At 45.3% G+C, this 17,500-nt stretch overlaps 1 protein-coding gene across 1 annotated transcript in view; it reads left to right on the forward strand.

Moving 5' to 3' along the window:
- LOC130368861 (uncharacterized) overlaps window positions 1–17,500 on the forward strand; it is a 64,909-nt gene that overhangs the window by 7,880 nt on the left and 39,529 nt on the right. The window lies entirely within an intron of this gene.

Below are 17,500 nucleotides of genomic sequence, written 5' to 3' on the forward strand. Positions count from 1 at the left end.
ATTTTATTTGCTTTTTAGTTGACTGCAGAGTGCTCTCCAAAATTTTGAGACAAATTGAATGCCTCTATCAGAGATGATATACGTGGCAAGACCGTGGAGACGAAAAATTTGCAGAAAAAAATTGTTTCACCAATTGTGGCGCAGAAGGAAGACCTGGAAGTGGAACAAAATGAGCCATTTTAGAAAAACGATCAACGACCACCCAAATGACAGTGTTTCCGTGAGAAGAAGGTAGGTCAGTGATAAAGTCCATAGCTATATGGGACCACGGCTGTTCAGGCAGAGGAAGGAGAAAACCAGCAGGCTTCTGGCGTGGAGTATTGTAACATGCACACACTTTACAGGCCCGTACGAAATTGGTCACATCTTTCTCCATAGAAGGCCACCAATAGTGTCTGGCAATTAACTGTACGGACTTTTTGATTCCAGCATGACCAGCCAGATGGGAGGAATGACCCCATTTGAGAGTCTGGAGGCGAAGACGTGGAGGAACATAAGTTTTTCCCGGAGGAATTGGCACTAGGGAAGCAGGAGCAGAGGAAATCAGAAACTCTGAAGGTAGAGCTTCGGATTCTGAGGCATCGGTGGAACGTGATAGAGCATCAGCTCTGACATTCTTGTCCGCAGGACGAAAATTAATTTGAAAATTGAAATGGGCAAAAATCAACGACCATCTAGCCTGGCGAGGATTTAACCGCTGGGCGGATTGAAGATAGGATAAATTTTTATGGTCTGTGTAGATGGTGATGGGATGAAGGGATCCTTCCAGAAGATGTCTCCACTCCTCAAGTGCCAACTTAATAGCCAATAGTTCACGGTCTCCTATAGAATAGTTTTTTTTCAGGAGGGAGAAAAATTTTGGAGAAAAATCCGCAAGTGCTGTTTTTTCCCTTAGCGTTTTTTTGAAAAAGGACAGCTCCGGCTCCAACCAAAGAGGCGTCAACCTCAAGGGAAAAAGGCTTCAGAGGATCTGTCCTGGACAAGACTGGTGCAGAGGCGAAGGCGGCCTTAAGGCGATTGAAAGCTTCATCCGCCGGGAGGCCAGGACCTCGGATTCCCGTTTTTCTTAGTCAATGCCACAATAGGAGCAACGATGGTAGAAAAGTGGGGAATGAATTGACTCTAGTAGTTGGCGAATCCGAGGAAGCGCTGGATAGCACGAAGTCCAGAGGGGCAAGGCCAATCCAATACCAAGGAGAGTTTATCAGGATCCATTTGAAGACCCTGACCGGAGACTAGGTATCCCAGAAAAGGTAGACAGCTGCGTTCAAAAATACATTTTTCAATTTTGGTGGAAAGATGATTTTCATGAAGGCGCTGGAGCACTTGATGGACATGGAGCCGATGTTCCTCTAGGTTGGAGGAAAAAATTAGGATGTCATCCAAATAGACAACGCAGGTATACAGTAAGTCCCGAAAAATTTAATTAACAAAATCTTGAAAGACTGCAGGGGCGTTGCAAAGTCCAAACGGCATGACGAGATATTCAAAGTGTCCATCTCTAGTGTTAAATGCGGTTTTCCACTCGTCACCCTCACTGATACGAATGAGGTTATATGCGCCCCTTAGATCAAGTTTGGTGAAAATTTTTGCTCCACGCAGTTTGTCAAAGAGTTCAGAGATGAGTGGCAGAGGATAGCGTTTTTTCACTATGATTTTATTAAGACCGCGGTATTCTATACATGGGCGTAGAGATCCATCTTTTTTAGCAATGAAGAAGAATCCAGCTCCGGCAGGAGAAGAAGATTTCCGGATAAAACCTCTTTTTAGGTTTTCCTGAATATATTCAGACATGGCTTGCGTTTCTGGAGCAGAGAGTGGGTAAACCCTGCCACGGGGTGGTGTGGTACCAGGAAGCAAGTCAATAGGGCAGTCGTAGGGTCTGTGTGGTGGTAAGACCTCTGCTTGCTTTTTACAAAAAAACATCAGAATAGTCCTGATAGGACTTAGGAAGGCCAGGCAAAAGTGTAGTGATGGAGACTTGGCTTGTAGGAACAGACTTGAGACATCGCTTTTGGCAGAAAGATCCCCAATCTTTAATGTCCCCAGTGGCCCAGTCGAGGATAGGTGCGTGACGCTGGAGCCAGGGCAAGCCAAGAAGAATTTCTGAGGTACAGTTGGGCAATACAAACAATTCAATATTTTCATGATGGTGAACTCCAACGCTCATGAGCACTCCGCACAGGTATTGTCAGTCGTGGAGAGGAAGAATTCACACCTAGCAACGCCTCTCCCACGTTAACTAGGTGCGTGCTTTTCCCTGACGCGGAGGACGAATAGGACAGTCCTTGAGGAAATGTTCGGTACTAGCACAGTACAGGCACAAGTTTTCGTTCCTGCGGCGAGTCCTCTCTTGTTGGGCCAGGCGAGACCGATCCACTTGCATAGCCTCCTCGACGGAAGGCACAGGAACAGGTTGCAAAAGACACTGGAAGAGAGGTGCCAAGCGAGAAAACCGTCTGGTGCGGTAAAGTACGTAGAATAATGCAGTCGGCACTCACCATGTTCTTCAGTCTTCGTGTCTTAATTCACTCACGAATACATTAACAGGACGGGAGACAGTGCATGGGGGGGGGTACCACCAGGGTACAGCACTAGAGCTTCAAGCTCTGTAAAGAGCGAAACATAATTACATAGTTAGTATGGTTGAAAAAAGACATACGTCCATCAAGTCCACCCAGGGCATTGAAGGGAAGGGGATAAGGGGAAGGGATGTAGTTTTATAATTCTGCATAAGCATTAATGTTATTTTGTTCCAGGAATGTATCTAACCCTGTTTTAAAGCTATTAATTGTTCCTTTTGTGACCAGTTCCTGAGGTAGACTGTTCCATAAATTTACAGTTCTTATGGTAAAGAAGGCGTGTCACCCCTTTAGACTAAACCTTTTTTTCTCCAGACGGAGGGAGTGCCCTCTCGTCCTTTGGGAGGGTTTAACCTGGAACAGTTTTTCTCCATATTTTTTGTATGGGCCATTTATATACTTATATACGTTTATCATATCCCCCCTTGAACGTCTCTTCTCAAGACTAAACAATTGTAACTCCTTTAATCGCTCCTCATAGCTAAGATGTTCCATGCCCCATATTAGTTTAGTCGCACGTCTCTGCACCCTTTCCAGCTCCGCAGTGTCCATTTTATGGACAGGCGACCAAAACTGAACAGCATATTCCAGGTGAGGCCGTACCAATGCTTTATAAAGGGGGAGTATTATGTCTCTGTCCCTTGAGTCCATGCCTCTTTTTATACATGACAATATCCTGCTGGCTTTGGAAGCAGCAGCCTGACATTGCATGCTATTCTGAAGTCTGTGATCCACAAGTACACCCAGATCCTTCTCTACCAGTGACACTGCCAGTTTAATCCCCCCTAAGACATACGACACATGCAGGTTATTAGTACCCAGATGCATAACTTTACATTTATCCACATTGACCCTCATTTGCCAAGTGGATGCCCAGACACTTAGTCTATCCAAGTCATCTTGTAACTTATGCACATCTTCTATAGACTGTACTGTGCTACAAAGCTTGGTGTCATCTGCAAAGATAGAAACGGAGCTGTTAATACCATCCTCTATATCATTGATAAATAAATTAAACAACAGCGGGCCCAGTACAGAACCTTGGTGTACACCACTAATAACCGGGGACCAATCAGAGTACGAATCACTGACCACCACTCTCTGGGTACGATCCATGAGCCAGTGTTCAATCCAGTTACAAACTGAAGTTTCCAAGCCCAAAGACCTTAACTTACCTGTCAGTCGTCTATGAGGGACAGTATCAAATGCTTTAGCAAAATCCAGAAACACTATATCCACAGCCATTCCTCTGTCAAGGCTTCTACTCACCTCTTCATAAAAGCAAATTAGATTGGTTTGACAACTTCTATCTTTAGTAAACCCATGCTGGCTATCACTTATAATACTATTATCCTCTATGTATTCCTGTATGTAATCCCATATAAGTCCTTCAAACAATTTACCCACAATGCATGTTAAACTTACCGGTCTATAATTGCCTGGCGAAGACCTAGAGCCCTTCTTGAAGATTGGCACCACATTCGCCTTGCACCAGTCCCTTGGCACAATACCAGACACCAGAAAATCTCTAAATATCACGAACAAGGGTACAGATATTACTGAACTTACCTCTCTAAGAACTCTTGGGTGTAGTCCATCCGGTCCTGGAGATTTGCTTACATTTACTTTACTTAACTTACCTTGTACCATCTCTACATTAAGCCAGTTCCGTACATTACATGATGTGTTACCAGCACTGACCTGGCCAATGTCAGCTCTTTCTTCCTAAGTATATACAGAACTAAAGAACCCATTCAGTAGCTCCGCCTTCTCTTGATCGCCCGTGACAACCTCCCCATTATCATTATTAAGGGGTCCTACATGCTCTGTCCTTGGTTTTTTGTATTTATATATCTAAAAAAATGTTTAGGATTAGTTTTGCTTTCTTTGGCCACCTGTCTCTCATTTAGAATTTTTGCTGTTTTTATTACATTTTTACAGATTTTATTAAGCTCCTTGTACTGTTTAAATGTTGTAGCTGACCCATCAGATTTGAATTTTTTGAAGGCTATTTTTTTGTTGTTTTTTGCTGTAGCCTGGTGGTAACCCCCCCATATGCACTGTCTCCCGTCCTGTTAATGTATACGTGAGTATATGTGAATAAAGGCACGAAGACTGAAGAACATGGTGAGTGCCGACTGCATTATTCTACGTACTTTATGAATTATCTGCACTATACTTGGTGAGAGCACCACACCGTTCTCAAACACAACTAGCCGTGATCCGAGGCAGAACCACACACCTCTATTTGCACCCAATGCCAGACTTACCTGACTATATACCTTTTTTTTATTGGACTAACCGAATTTTGTAGAAACAAGCGTTCGGGATTCTTCCTTTGTCAAGTCCAAAGCTCACAAGCAGAAGACACAGGTTACATCTCACAAATATGCAGAGGTTAAGACTATAGATGTGGAGAATTCACACTAAGATGGGCCATAAATTGTCCTCCTATAGGAACATAGACTAAATAAATAAGGATGAGAAAAAGGGTGAGGAAGGGGGAAGCAGGGGAGAGACTGATAATTAAGCAGGACAAAGTGAGATGCAAAAGAGAATCCAGAACAGGTTATAAGACATTTTGATAATGAGATAAGAAGCTCAAATCCACATTGAGTCCCCTGTTTTTTTTGTCAAAAAACAGTATCATTTTGGCTTGAAATGTCTTTCTCTTGTGTGTTTTTGAAATTCCCTTTCAGTATCCTGATTGTAAGGTCATGTATGGAGTGGCCCGGTTTGGGTAAATTGATGTCCAACTGGGGTGCAGAAGTCATTTTCTTTATGGCGGTTGATGGAATGTCTGTGTAGATTCATCCTTTCGTTGAGTTTCCAGCTGGTTTCACCAATGTAGCATCCCATATCACACTTGGTGCATTGTATCATGTAGACCACATTTGGAGTATAATCCCCTAATGTATAGTCTTGTTGTTGTGTAGAGTATAGTCTTGTTGTTGTGGGTGGCTTCCATCTTGGTGCAGATATGTTGGCAGAGTTTACAGCGAGGTTTGGTGCAGGGTTTGGTCCCATTGTCTGTGTCTGTTCTTTCTGTCGGTAATTTTCGGCTGACGAGCTTTTGTTGTAAATAGTGTGGTTGTCTGAAGGCCAAGATGGGAGGTTTAGGGAAGATTTCTTTTAGCATCTCCTCTTCCGCCAATATTGGCTGCAGGTCCTTGATAATTTTGCGTATTTCTTCAAGGGCCGGATTATATGTGGCTACCAGTGGTATGCGTGGTAATGGTTGTATCTCTCTGTATTGTAGCAGGTGTTCCCATGGTGTTTGAAGGGCGGAGTGTATTTTCCTATTGACGGTCCTTTGGTTTGTATCCTCTTTGTTTGAATTTGTCAGACAGTGTTTGTAGGTGCATGTCTCTGTCATCAGGGTTGGAGCAGATGCGATGATACCTGGTAGCTTGGCTGTATATGATGCCTTTCTTTGTGTGTGAAGGATGGAAACTGGATTTATGTAGATAGTTGGATCAGTCTGTGGGTTTTCTGTAATCAGAAATTTGTAGTGTGTTCCTGTTAATTGTGACAGTAGTGTCCAGGAAGTTCACACTTTCTGTAGAGAAGTCCATTTTGAGTTTGATAGATGGATTAAATGTGTTAAAGGCATCATGAAACTTTCTGAGTTTTTCTTTTCCTTCTGTCCAAATGATGAAAATATCATCAATGTAACGGTAGTATCTGTAGGGTTTGTGAAGTTGTGTTTCTAGAAATCGTTGTTCAAGGTCAGCCATGAATAGGTTGGCATATTGTGGTGCCATTCTGGTCCCCATTGCAGTGCCCATCATTTGTAGATATATGTCACTGTTGAAACTGAAGTAGTTGTGTGTTAGGATGAATTCTATTAGTTTAGTGATGACTCCAGGGCTGTATTTCCGGTTGTAGATTTGGGATGAGAGGAACAGGGAGCAGGCATCAATTCCATCTCTGTGTGGGATGTTGCTGTATAGGGATTCTACATCCATTTTGACTAAAAAAAACAGGGGACTCAATGTGGATTTGAGCTTATTATCTTAATATCAAAATTTCTTATAACCTGTACTGGATTCTCTTTTGCATCTCACTTTGTCCTGCTTAATTATCAGTCTTCCCCCTCCCTCCCCCTTTTTTCATCCTTATCTAATTATTCTATATTCCTATAGCAGGACAATTTATGGCCCATCTTAGTGTGAATTCTCCACATCTATTGTCTTAACCCCTGCATATTTGTGAGATGTAACCTGTGTCTTCTGATTTTGAGCTTAGATTTGCTTTGGACTTGGGAAAGGGAGGAGCCCCGAAAGCTTGTCTCTACAAAATTCTGTTAATCCAATAAAAAAAAGTATTACAAGATACTGCAACTTTTTTTTTTATTTGCATATGCATCACTGGACTAATACGGCTACTCAAATTTACTCTCTCTCTCTATCTATATCTATATATATATATATATATATATACATACACATATATGTATACAGGGTAGGCCATTTATATGGACACACCTTAAAATGGGAATGCTTGGTTTTAACGTAACTATATTCTTTCATGAGTTATTTACAAGTTTCTGACCACTTATAAAATGTGTTCAATGTGCTGCCCATTGTGTTGGATTGTCAATGCAACCCTCTTTTCCCACTCTTCACACACTGATAGCAACACCGCAGGAGAAATGCTAGCACAGGCTTCCAGTATCCGTAGTTTCAGGTGCAGCAGAATGGGCAAAACAAAAATTGGAACAGGACCCTCAGTTTACGCAGAAGATTTTGTTCAGTGATGAGGCAAACTTTTATGTGAATGGTGAAGTTAACAAACAAAACCACCACTATTGGTCTGACACTAACCCACATTGGATAGATCCCTCCAAGACTGTTGGAACACAAAAATTGATGGTATGGTTTGGTATATTGGGTACAAAGATAGTGGGGTCGTTCTTCATCAATGGAAAACTCAAGGCCACTGGGTATGCAAAACTGCTACATGATGATGTGTTTCCCTCTTTATGCACTGAAGCTGGCACGTTCCCTGAGTTTTTCCAGCAAGATGGTGCACCACCACATTATGGGTGTCATGTCCGAGCATTCCTAGATGAACAGTTTCCTGGAAAGTGGATTGGTCATCGTGGGCCAGTTGAATGGCCCCCAAGGTCTCCCGATCTGACCCCCTTAGACTTTTATCTTTGGGGTCATCTGAAGGCAATTGTCTATGCTATGAAGATACGAGATGTGCAGCACCTGAAACTATGGATACTGGAAGCCTGTGCTAGCATTTCTCCTGCGGTGTTGCTATCAGTGTGTGAAGAGTGGGAGAAGAGGGTTGCATTGACAATCCAACACAATGTGCAGCACATTGAACACATTTTATAAGTGATCAGAAACTTGTGAATAACTCATGAAAGAATAAAGTTACGTTAAAACCAAGCACATCATTGTTTTTCTTGTGAAATTCCCAATAAGTTTGATGTGTCACATGACCCTCTTCCTATTGAAAAAACTAAAGTTGGATTCAAAATGGCCAACTTCAAAATGGCCGCCATGGTCACCACCCATCTTGAAAAGTTCCCCCCTCACATATACTAATGTGCCACAAACAGGAAGTTAAAATCACCAACCATTCCCATTTTATTAAGGTGTATCCATATAAACGGCCCACCCTGTGTGTGTGTGTGTGTGTGTGTGTGTGTATAAAAATTTCTGCAGGAGAGGAGTCCCTTTCCTCAGATGAGGATTTATAGGGCAAGACTGCCTTCCTTACGGAAGATACGGACCTTAAGGCAGTAAGATCCGCTATGGGTCTAGAGGAGCAAAAAGATGCCATATCTATACAGGACAAGGCAACTTGTCTTACCCTTTGAGGATCTCTGAGTATTAAAAGATCCTATGGACAAGAAGACAGAAGGATTCTTAAAAAGAACCTGGGAAACGGCAGGTGCAGCCTTAAAACCCAACATAGCTGGTACATCTGTAGCCCGTTCTATGATCTTATGGATTGACCAGCCATCTTCAGACATTCAAAATGACGCTAGCAAGGATCAGTTGTTGGCATCCCTACCAACCATTAGGAAGGCGGCTGCCTTTCTGGCGGACTCTTCATCTGATGCCCTAAGGCATTCCACCAGATCTGCAGCTCTGGCAAACTCCGCCAGAAGGGCCCTGTGGCTAAAAAATTGGCAGGGTAAAATTGGTTCGAAAAACAAATTGTGTGCCATCCCATGCGAGGGTGAACTGCTTTTTGGTTCAGTACTTATGGACATCTTAGAAAAAGCTGGAGACAGAAAGAAGGGGTTCCCCTTTTCTCGTTCTAGGGGAGGGAAGAAGTACAGAGGAGGTCAGTCGGCCAGGTGGAAATTTTCTAAAAAGAGTTCAGGTCTTATGTTCAACCAACCCTCCACCTCTAACAAAAAACCCAGTTCTCAATGACTGGTTGCCACGAGTGGGCGGCAGGTTGCAGGAATTCTCTCCCCAATGGAAGTTCCCTGGTATTAGAAACCATTAAAAATGGTCTCATTCTAGAATTCTCCAGCCTGCCGCCTTCTCATTTCGTAACTTTAGTCTGAAGTTCTATCTTTACTTAAAAAACAAGCCTTAGTGCCAGTTCCCTTAGAGGAGCAGGGTCAGGGGTTTTATTCATCCCTTTTTCTTATTTTAAAAAAAAAACAACACTTTCAGGGTCATAATAAACTTAAAACCCCTCAAAAGAGTCCTCAAATACAAGAAGTTCAAAATGGAGACAAGAAGAAAATACTGGTGCACACCTCGTGCAGATAAACCCAGGATATATAGATAATGGTAATGAAATAAAATAAGGGGGGCCATGGATTGGACCCTTACCTCAATGGATTATGCTTAGAGCATAACACCTACATGGACTTGTCATATAGAAGTGCAGCCTCCTGGTCCCTCCGAAATTTTTTCAGCGAAAAAAATCGGTAAACTTCAGAGTAACAAGAGGTCAATGACATTGGGAAAATCAGGACATCAATCTGGGGCGCAACTTCAAGATAAAAGGAATTCTTTATTTCGAACTGGGATCTTCGTCAGGCAATACAAAATGTGTTAACAATAGGGTATTTAAAAGCATCTTCCGGGTCTGGTCCACGTACTGGTATCACCGGAAATAGTTAAAATTACATAACAATAATAGAATTTAAAAAACGCAATAAAAGCTTAACATAAATTCATATATTATACAGTAAAAACCATAATGACCAACATAATATAAAAACATAATAGTAATAATAGGACAAAAAAGAAATATGACCTGAATGACGTCATGAATGGGAAGTGATTACAGAAACTCTATAGTAAAACAGATGTGTACTGTGCGCAGGAGTATTAGTAGAATCTGGACTGATGTAAAGTTTGCGCATGCGTGGTATGGATATGGGAGAGAGGCTAGAACCGCAGAGACGTGAGTGCATAGATGGTGGGCACAAAACCAGGAGGTTACAGCTTTTGAAAGTGACCAATATAGAAAACCGAAAATTCCAAATGGGGTAATTACTATGTTATGACTTCTTTGATTTCGTTTAGACCATGATGTGATAATGTTTGAAGTTTATACATCCAGTATATTTCCAGCCTTTTCAATTTTTCGAATCTGTTGCCGATATTAGCTGGCACAAAATCAATGGGTATCATTTTAATGAATGGTTCTTTGTCAGGATGAATAAGTAAAACATGTTTTGAAAGTCCGTGTAATAAAAACTTCCTTTTTATATTGAGTCTGTGCTGATTGAGTCTTGTGGTACGACCGATGTACTGAAAAGAACAATGTAAGAACTCGATCATATAAATGACATAATCGGTGGAGCATGTCAGACGGTACTTAATCTCAAAGGTTTCTCTTGTAGTAGTTGTTGTAAATTTGGTTTTATTATGGTCAATTTGTGTACAACATAGACAAAGTGATTTATTGCACTTGTAGATCCCTTTTTCTAGGGGTCTCCTGAAGGGGTGCATCGGGAGACTATATTTTCGTTGTTGGCATTTTACCTGGCTAGGTGCCAAAATAGTTTTTAGTGAAAGTGCTCTTCTAGAAGTACAGCACAGCAGGTTTAAAAGGGATAACAGACCCAAGGAAGGGGTCTGATTTAAGAATATGCCAATGATTGGTAAGGTTGTTTTTGATCCTTTGATCCATCTCTGCTATAGGTAGTGATTAAATTAGAGGAGAACAAATTTTCATTATTATTGTTACATTTTTTTGAGGTAGTTAGTTTTGGTATCTGTTCATTTTAGCTTTTGCTGAGGCAATCTTTTTGAGTGAATGCTTTAGTGCGATTGTATGCATGATTTAGGATCTTTGCCGGATAGTGTTTCTCTCGAAAGCGGTCATACAGAATTTTAGATTGTTTTTTGAAGATCTCCTGGTTGGTACAGTTTTTTCTTATTCTTTTATATTGACTAGATGGAATGTTTGTAAATGTTTGTAAGCCATTTCTTGAAATGGCCACTACGGAAGTCCAGGTAGCTGTTTGCATCCACCTTTTTGAAAAAGGTGGATGTGAGAAAGGATGTGTCATTATGAGTGGATGTCCAGAAAGTTGATAGTGTGTTTATGAAATTCCAGAGTGAATTGTAGTCCCCATGAATTGTTATTAAGATGTTGGAGAAATAACGGAATGTCTTCTGAAGGACCTTTCCAAACCAAAAACAGGTCTGTCACGATGCCGGCTGGCAGGTAGTGGATCCTCTGTGCCAGAGAGGGATTGGCGTGGACCGTGCTAGTGGACCGGTTCTAAGCCACTACTGGTTTTCACCAGAGCCCGCCGCAAAGCGGGATGGTCTTGCTGCGGCGGTAGTGACCAGGTCGTATCCACTAGCAACGGCTCACCTCTCTGGCTGCTGAAGATAGGCGCGGTACAAGGGAGTAGGCAAAAGCAAGGTCGGACGTAGCAGAAGGTCGGGGCAGGCAGCAAGGATCGTAGTCAGGGGCAACGGCAGAAGGTCTGGAAACACAGGCAAGGAACACACAAGGAACGCTTTCACTGGCACTAAGGCAACAAGATCCGGCAAGGGAGTGCAGGGGAAGTGAGGTGATATAGGGAAGTGCACAGGTGAACACACTAATTGGGACCACTGCGCCAATCAGCGGCGCAGTGGCCCTTTAAATCGCAGAGACCCGGCGCGCGCGCGCCCTAGGGAGCGGGGCCGCGCGCGCCGGGACAGAACAGACGGAGAGCGAGTCAGGTAGGGGAGCCGGGGTGCGCATCGCGAGCGGGCGCTACCCGCATCGCGAATCGCATCCCGGCTGGCAGCGGAATCGCAGCGCCCCGGGTCAGAGGACGTGACCGGAGCGCTGCCGCGGGGAGAGTGAAGCGAGCGCTCCGGGGAGGAGCGGGGACCCGGAGCGCTCGGCGTAACAGTACCCCCCCCCTTGGGTCTCCCCCTCTTCTTAGAGCCTGAGAACCTGAGGAGCAGACTTTTGTCTAGGATGTTGTCCTCAGGTTCCCAGGATCTCTCTTCAGGGCCACAACCCTCCCAGTCCACTAAAAAAAAATTTTTCCCTCTGACCTTTTTGGCAGCTAAAATTTCTTTGACCGAGAAGATGTCCGAGGAGCCAGAAACAGGAGTGGGAGGAACAGATTTGGGAGAAAAACGGTTGAGGATGAGTGGTTTGAGAAGAGAGACGTGAAAGGCATTAGGGATACGAAGAGAGGGAGGAAGAAGAAGTTTATAAGAGACAGGATTAATTTGACACAAAATTTTGAAAGGACCAAGATAGCGTGGTCCCAACTTGTAGCTAGGGACACGGAAGCGGACATATTTAGCGGAGAGCCATACCTTGTCTCCAGGGGAAAAAACGGGGGGAGCTCTTCTTTTCTTATCCGCGAACTTCTTCATGCGTGATGAAGCCTGTAAGAGAGAATTTTGGGTCTCTCTCCATATGATGGAAAGGTCACGAGAAATTTCATCCACAGCGGGCAGACCAGAGGGCAAGGGAGTAGGGAGGGGGGGAAGAGGGTGACGGCCGTACACCACGAAAAATGGGGATTTGGAGGAAGACTCAGAGACCCTGAAGTTATACGAGAATTCGGCCCATGGGAGGAGATCTGCCCAGTCATCCTGGCGGGAGGAAACAAAATGTCGCAAATAATCACCCAAGATCTGGTTAATCCTTTCTACTTGTCCATTGGACTGGGGATGATATGCAGAAGAAAAATTTAATTTAATCTTGAGTTGTTTACAGAGAGCCCTCCAGAATTTAGACACGAATTGGACGCCTCTATCCGAGACAATCTGCGTAGGCAACCCGTGAAGACGAAAAATGTGTACAAAAAATTGTTTAGCCAACTGAGGCGCAGAAGGAAGACCAGGAAGAGGGATGAAATGTGCCATTTTGGAGAATCGATCAACGACCACCCAAATAACAGTGTTGCCACGGGAAGGGGGTAAATCAGTAATAAAATCCATACCAATCAGAGACCAAGGCTGTTCGGGGACAGGCAGAGGATGAAGAAAACCAGCGGGCTTCTGGCGAGGAGTCTTATCCCGGGCACAGATAGTGCAGGCTCGCACAAAGTCCACAACATCCGTCTCCAGAGTCGGCCACCAATAGAAGCGGGAGATGAGTTGCACAGATTTCTTGATACCCGCATGACCTGCGAGATGGGAGGAGTGACCCCATTTGAGGATTCCGAGGCGTTGGCGAGGAGAAACAAAGGTCTTTCCTGGAGGAGTCTGCCTGATGGAGGCAGGAGAAGTGGAGATCAGGCAGTCAGGTGGAATGATGTGTTGCGGAGAGAGTTCAACTTCTGAGGCATCCGAGGAACGAGAGAGAGCATCGGCCCTAATGTTCTTATCGGCAGGACGAAAGTGAATCTCAAAATTAAATCGGGCAAAGAACAGAGACCACCGGGCCTGGCGAGGATTCAGCCGTTGGGCAGACTGGAGGTAGGAGAGGTTCTTGTGGTCGGTGTAGATAATAACAGGAGAACTTGATCCCTCCAGCAGATGCCTCCATTCCTCAAGTGCTAATTTAATGGCTAGAAGCTCTCGATCCCCGATGGAGTAGTTCCTCTCCGCTGGAGAGAAGGTCCTAGAGAAAAAACCACAAGTGACAGCATGCCCGGAAGAATTTTTTTGTAGAAGAACAGCTCCAGCTCCCACTGAGGAGGCATCAACCTCCAATAGGAAGGGTTTGGAAGGGTCAGGTCTGGAGAGGACGGGAGCCGAAGAAAAGGCAGACTTGAGTCGTTTAAAGGCGTCTTCTGCTTGAGGAGGCCAGGACTTGGGATCAGCATTTTTTTTGGTTAAAGCCACGATAGGAGCCACAATGGTAGAAAAATGTGGAATAAATTGCCTGTAATAATTGGCGAACCCCAAAAAGCGTTGGATAGCACGGAGTCCGGAGGGGCGTGGCCAATCTAAGACGGCAGAGAGTTTGTCTGGATCCATCTGTAGTCCCTGGCCAGAGACCAAATATCCTAGAAAAGGAAGAGATTGGCATTCAAACAGACATTTCTCAATTTTGGCATAGAGTTGGTTGTCACGAAGTCTCTGAAGAACCATACGGACATGCTGGCGGTGTTCTTCTAGATTGGCAGAAAAAATTAGGATATCGTCCAGATATACAACAACACAGGAGTATAACAGATCACGAAAAATTTCATTGACAAAGTCTTGGAAGACGGCAGGGGCGTTGCACAGTCCAAAGGGCATGACCAGATACTCAAAGTGTCCATCTCTGGTGTTAAATGCCGTTTTCCACTCGTCCCCCTCTCTGATGCGGATGAGGTTATAGGCGCCTCTTAAGTCCAATTTAGTGAAGATGTGGGCACCTTGGAGGCGATCAAAGAGTTCAGAGATGAGGGGTAAGGGGTAGCGGTTCTTAACCGTGATTTTATTAAGACCGCGGTAGTCAATGCAAGGACGTAGGGAGCCATCTTTTTTGGACACAAAGAAAAATCCGGCTCCGGCAGGAGAGGAGGATTTACGGATAAAGCCCTTTTTTAGATTCTCCTGGACGTATTCGGACATGGCAAGAGTCTCTGGGGCAGAGAGAGGATAAATTCTGCCCCGGGGTGGAGTAGAGCCCGGGAGGAGGTCGATAGGGCAATCATAAGGCCTGTGAGGAGGTAGAGTCTCAGCTTGTTTTTTGCAGAAAACATCCGCGAAGTCCATATAGGCCTTAGGGAGACCGGTTACTGGAGGAACCACAGAGTTACGGCAAGGGTTACTGGGAACCGGTTTTAGACAGTTCTTGGAACAAGAGGACCCCCAACTCTTGATCTCCCCAGTGGACCAATCCAGGGTAGGGGAATGAAGTTGAAGCCAGGGAAGTCCAAGGAGAATTTCCGAGGTGCAATTGGGGAGGACCAAAAGTTCAATCCTCTCATGATGAGATCCGATGCTCATAAGAAGGGGCTCCGTGCGGAAACGTATGGTACAGTCCAATCTTTCATTATTTACACAATTGATGTAGAGGGGTCTGGCGAGACTGGTCACCGGGATGTTGAACCTGTTGACGAGAGAGGCCAAAATAAAATTTCCTGCAGATCCTGAGTCCAAGAAGGCCACTGTAGAGAAGGAGAAGGCAGAGGCAGACATCCGCACAGGCACAGTAAGACGTGGAGAAGCAGAGTAGACATCAAGGACTGTCTCACCTTTGTGCGGAGTCAGCGTACGTCTTTCCAGGCGGGGAGGACGGATAGGACAATCCTTCAGGAAGTGTTCGGTACTAGCACAGTACAGGCAGAGGTTCTCCATACGGCGTCGTGTCCTCTCTTGAGGTGTCAGGCGAGACCGGTCGACCTGCATAGCCTCCACGGCGGGAGGCACAGGAACAGATTGCAGGGGACCAGAGGAGAGAGGAGCCGAGGAGGAGAAACGCCTCGTGCGAACAGAGTCCATATCTTGGCGGAGTTCCTGACGCCTTTCGGAAAAACGCATGTCAATGCGAGTGGCTAGGTGAATAAGTTCATGTAGATTAGCAGGAATTTCTCGTGCGGCCAGAACATCTTTAATGTTGCTGGATAGGCCTTTTTTGAAGGTCGCGCAGAGGGCCTCATTATTCCAGGACAATTCTGAAGCAAGAGTACGGAATTGTACGGCATACTCGCCAACGGAAGAATTACCCTGGACCAGGTTCAACAGGGCAGTCTCAGCAGAAGAGGCTCGGGCAGGTTCCTCAAAGACACTTCGGATTTCCGAGAAGAAGGAGTGTACAGAGGCAGTGACGGGGTCATTGCGGTCCCAGAGCGGTGTGGCCCATGACAGGGCTTTTCCGGACAGAAGGCTGACTACGAAAGCCACCTTAGACCTTTCAGTGGGAAACAGGTCCGACATCATCTCCAGATGCAGGGAACATTGGGAAAGAAAGCCACGGCAAAACTTAGAGTCCCCATCAAATTTATCCGGCAAGGATAAGCGTATCCCAGGAGCGGCCACTCGCTGCGGAGGAGGTGCAGGAGCTGGCGGAGGAGATGACTGCTGAAGCTGTGGTAGTAACTGTTGTAGCATAACGGTCAGTTGAGACAGCTTTTGGCCTTGTTGCGCTATCTGTTGTGACTGCTGGGCGACCACCGTGGTGAGGTCAGCGACAACTGGCAGAGGAACTTCAGCGGGATCCATGGCCGGATCTACTGTCACGATGCCGGCTGGCAGGTAGTGGATCCTCTGTGCCAGAGAGGGATTGGCGTGGACCGTGCTAGTGGACCGGTTCTAAGCCACTACTGGTTTTCACCAGAGCCCGCCGCAAAGCGGGATGGTCTTGCTGCGGCGGTAGTGACCAGGTCGTATCCACTAGCAACGGCTCACCTCTCTGGCTGCTGAAGATAGGCGCGGTACAAGGGAGTAGGCAAAAGCAAGGTCGGACGTAGCAGAAGGTCGGGGCAGGCAGCAAGGATCGTAGTCAGGGGCAACGGCAGAAGGTCTGGAAACACAGGCAAGGAACACACAAGGAACGCTTTCACTGGCACTAAGGCAACAAGATCCGGCAAGGGAGTGCAGGGGAAGTGAGGTGATATAGGGAAGTGCACAGGTGAACACACTAATTGGGACCACTGCGCCAATCAGCGGCGCAGTGGCCCTTTAAATCGCAGAGACCCGGCGCGCGCGCGCCCTAGGGAGCGGGGCCGCGCGCGCCGGGACAGAACAGACGGAGAGCGAGTCAGGTAGGGGAGCCGGGGTGCGCATCGCGAGCGGGCGCTACCCGCATCGCGAATCGCATCCCGGCTGGCAGCGGAATCGCAGCGCCCCGGGTCAGAGGACGTGACCGGAGCGCTGCCGCGGGGAGAGTGAAGCGAGCGCTCCGGGGAGGAGCGGGGACCCGGAGCGCTCGGCGTAACAAGGTCATCAATATATTGGTAATACACTGCAATGTTTTGTATAATAGACGGATTATTCCATATGTAGTGTGTCTCAAAGACGCCCATGAATATATTAGCATAAACAGGGGCGACCTTTGAGCCCATCGCTGTACCGAGTTGCTGATGGAAAATTTTACCATTATATGTGAAAAAATAAGTATGGAGGATATATGAAAGGGAGTCTATGAGAAATTGGCGATGGTCCGGAGAGATGGTACTATCTTTTTTCAGTGCTTGTTGTACACACTGAATACCAAGATCGTGATAGATATTTGAGTAAAGCGATGATACATCACAAGTTATGAGGATGTATTCAGGATGCCATTGCGTAGGGATGAGGTGTTCAATTAGTTGAGTAGAATCTTTAAGATAGCTTGGAAGGTTTATTGCATATGTTTGAAAGTGAAGGTCCATATAATGAGTGAGATTGCTCAGCGTGGAATTAGTACAAAATGGAGACACTAAAGTCAACCATAAATCTACTTTCAAGCAACTGTTTCATGGTATCTTTAGGCTTAACAGACGCTTACCTTCATACACCGATTCACAGAGATCATCAAAAATATTTAAGACTGGCCATTCACAAACTCTCAACTTCACCACCTTCAATTCTGTGCTCTTCCCT

Source organism: Hyla sarda, chromosome 4 (genome assembly GCF_029499605.1).
Source record: "Hyla sarda isolate aHylSar1 chromosome 4, aHylSar1.hap1, whole genome shotgun sequence".
Lineage (NCBI taxonomy): Eukaryota > Metazoa > Chordata > Amphibia > Anura > Hylidae > Hyla > Hyla sarda.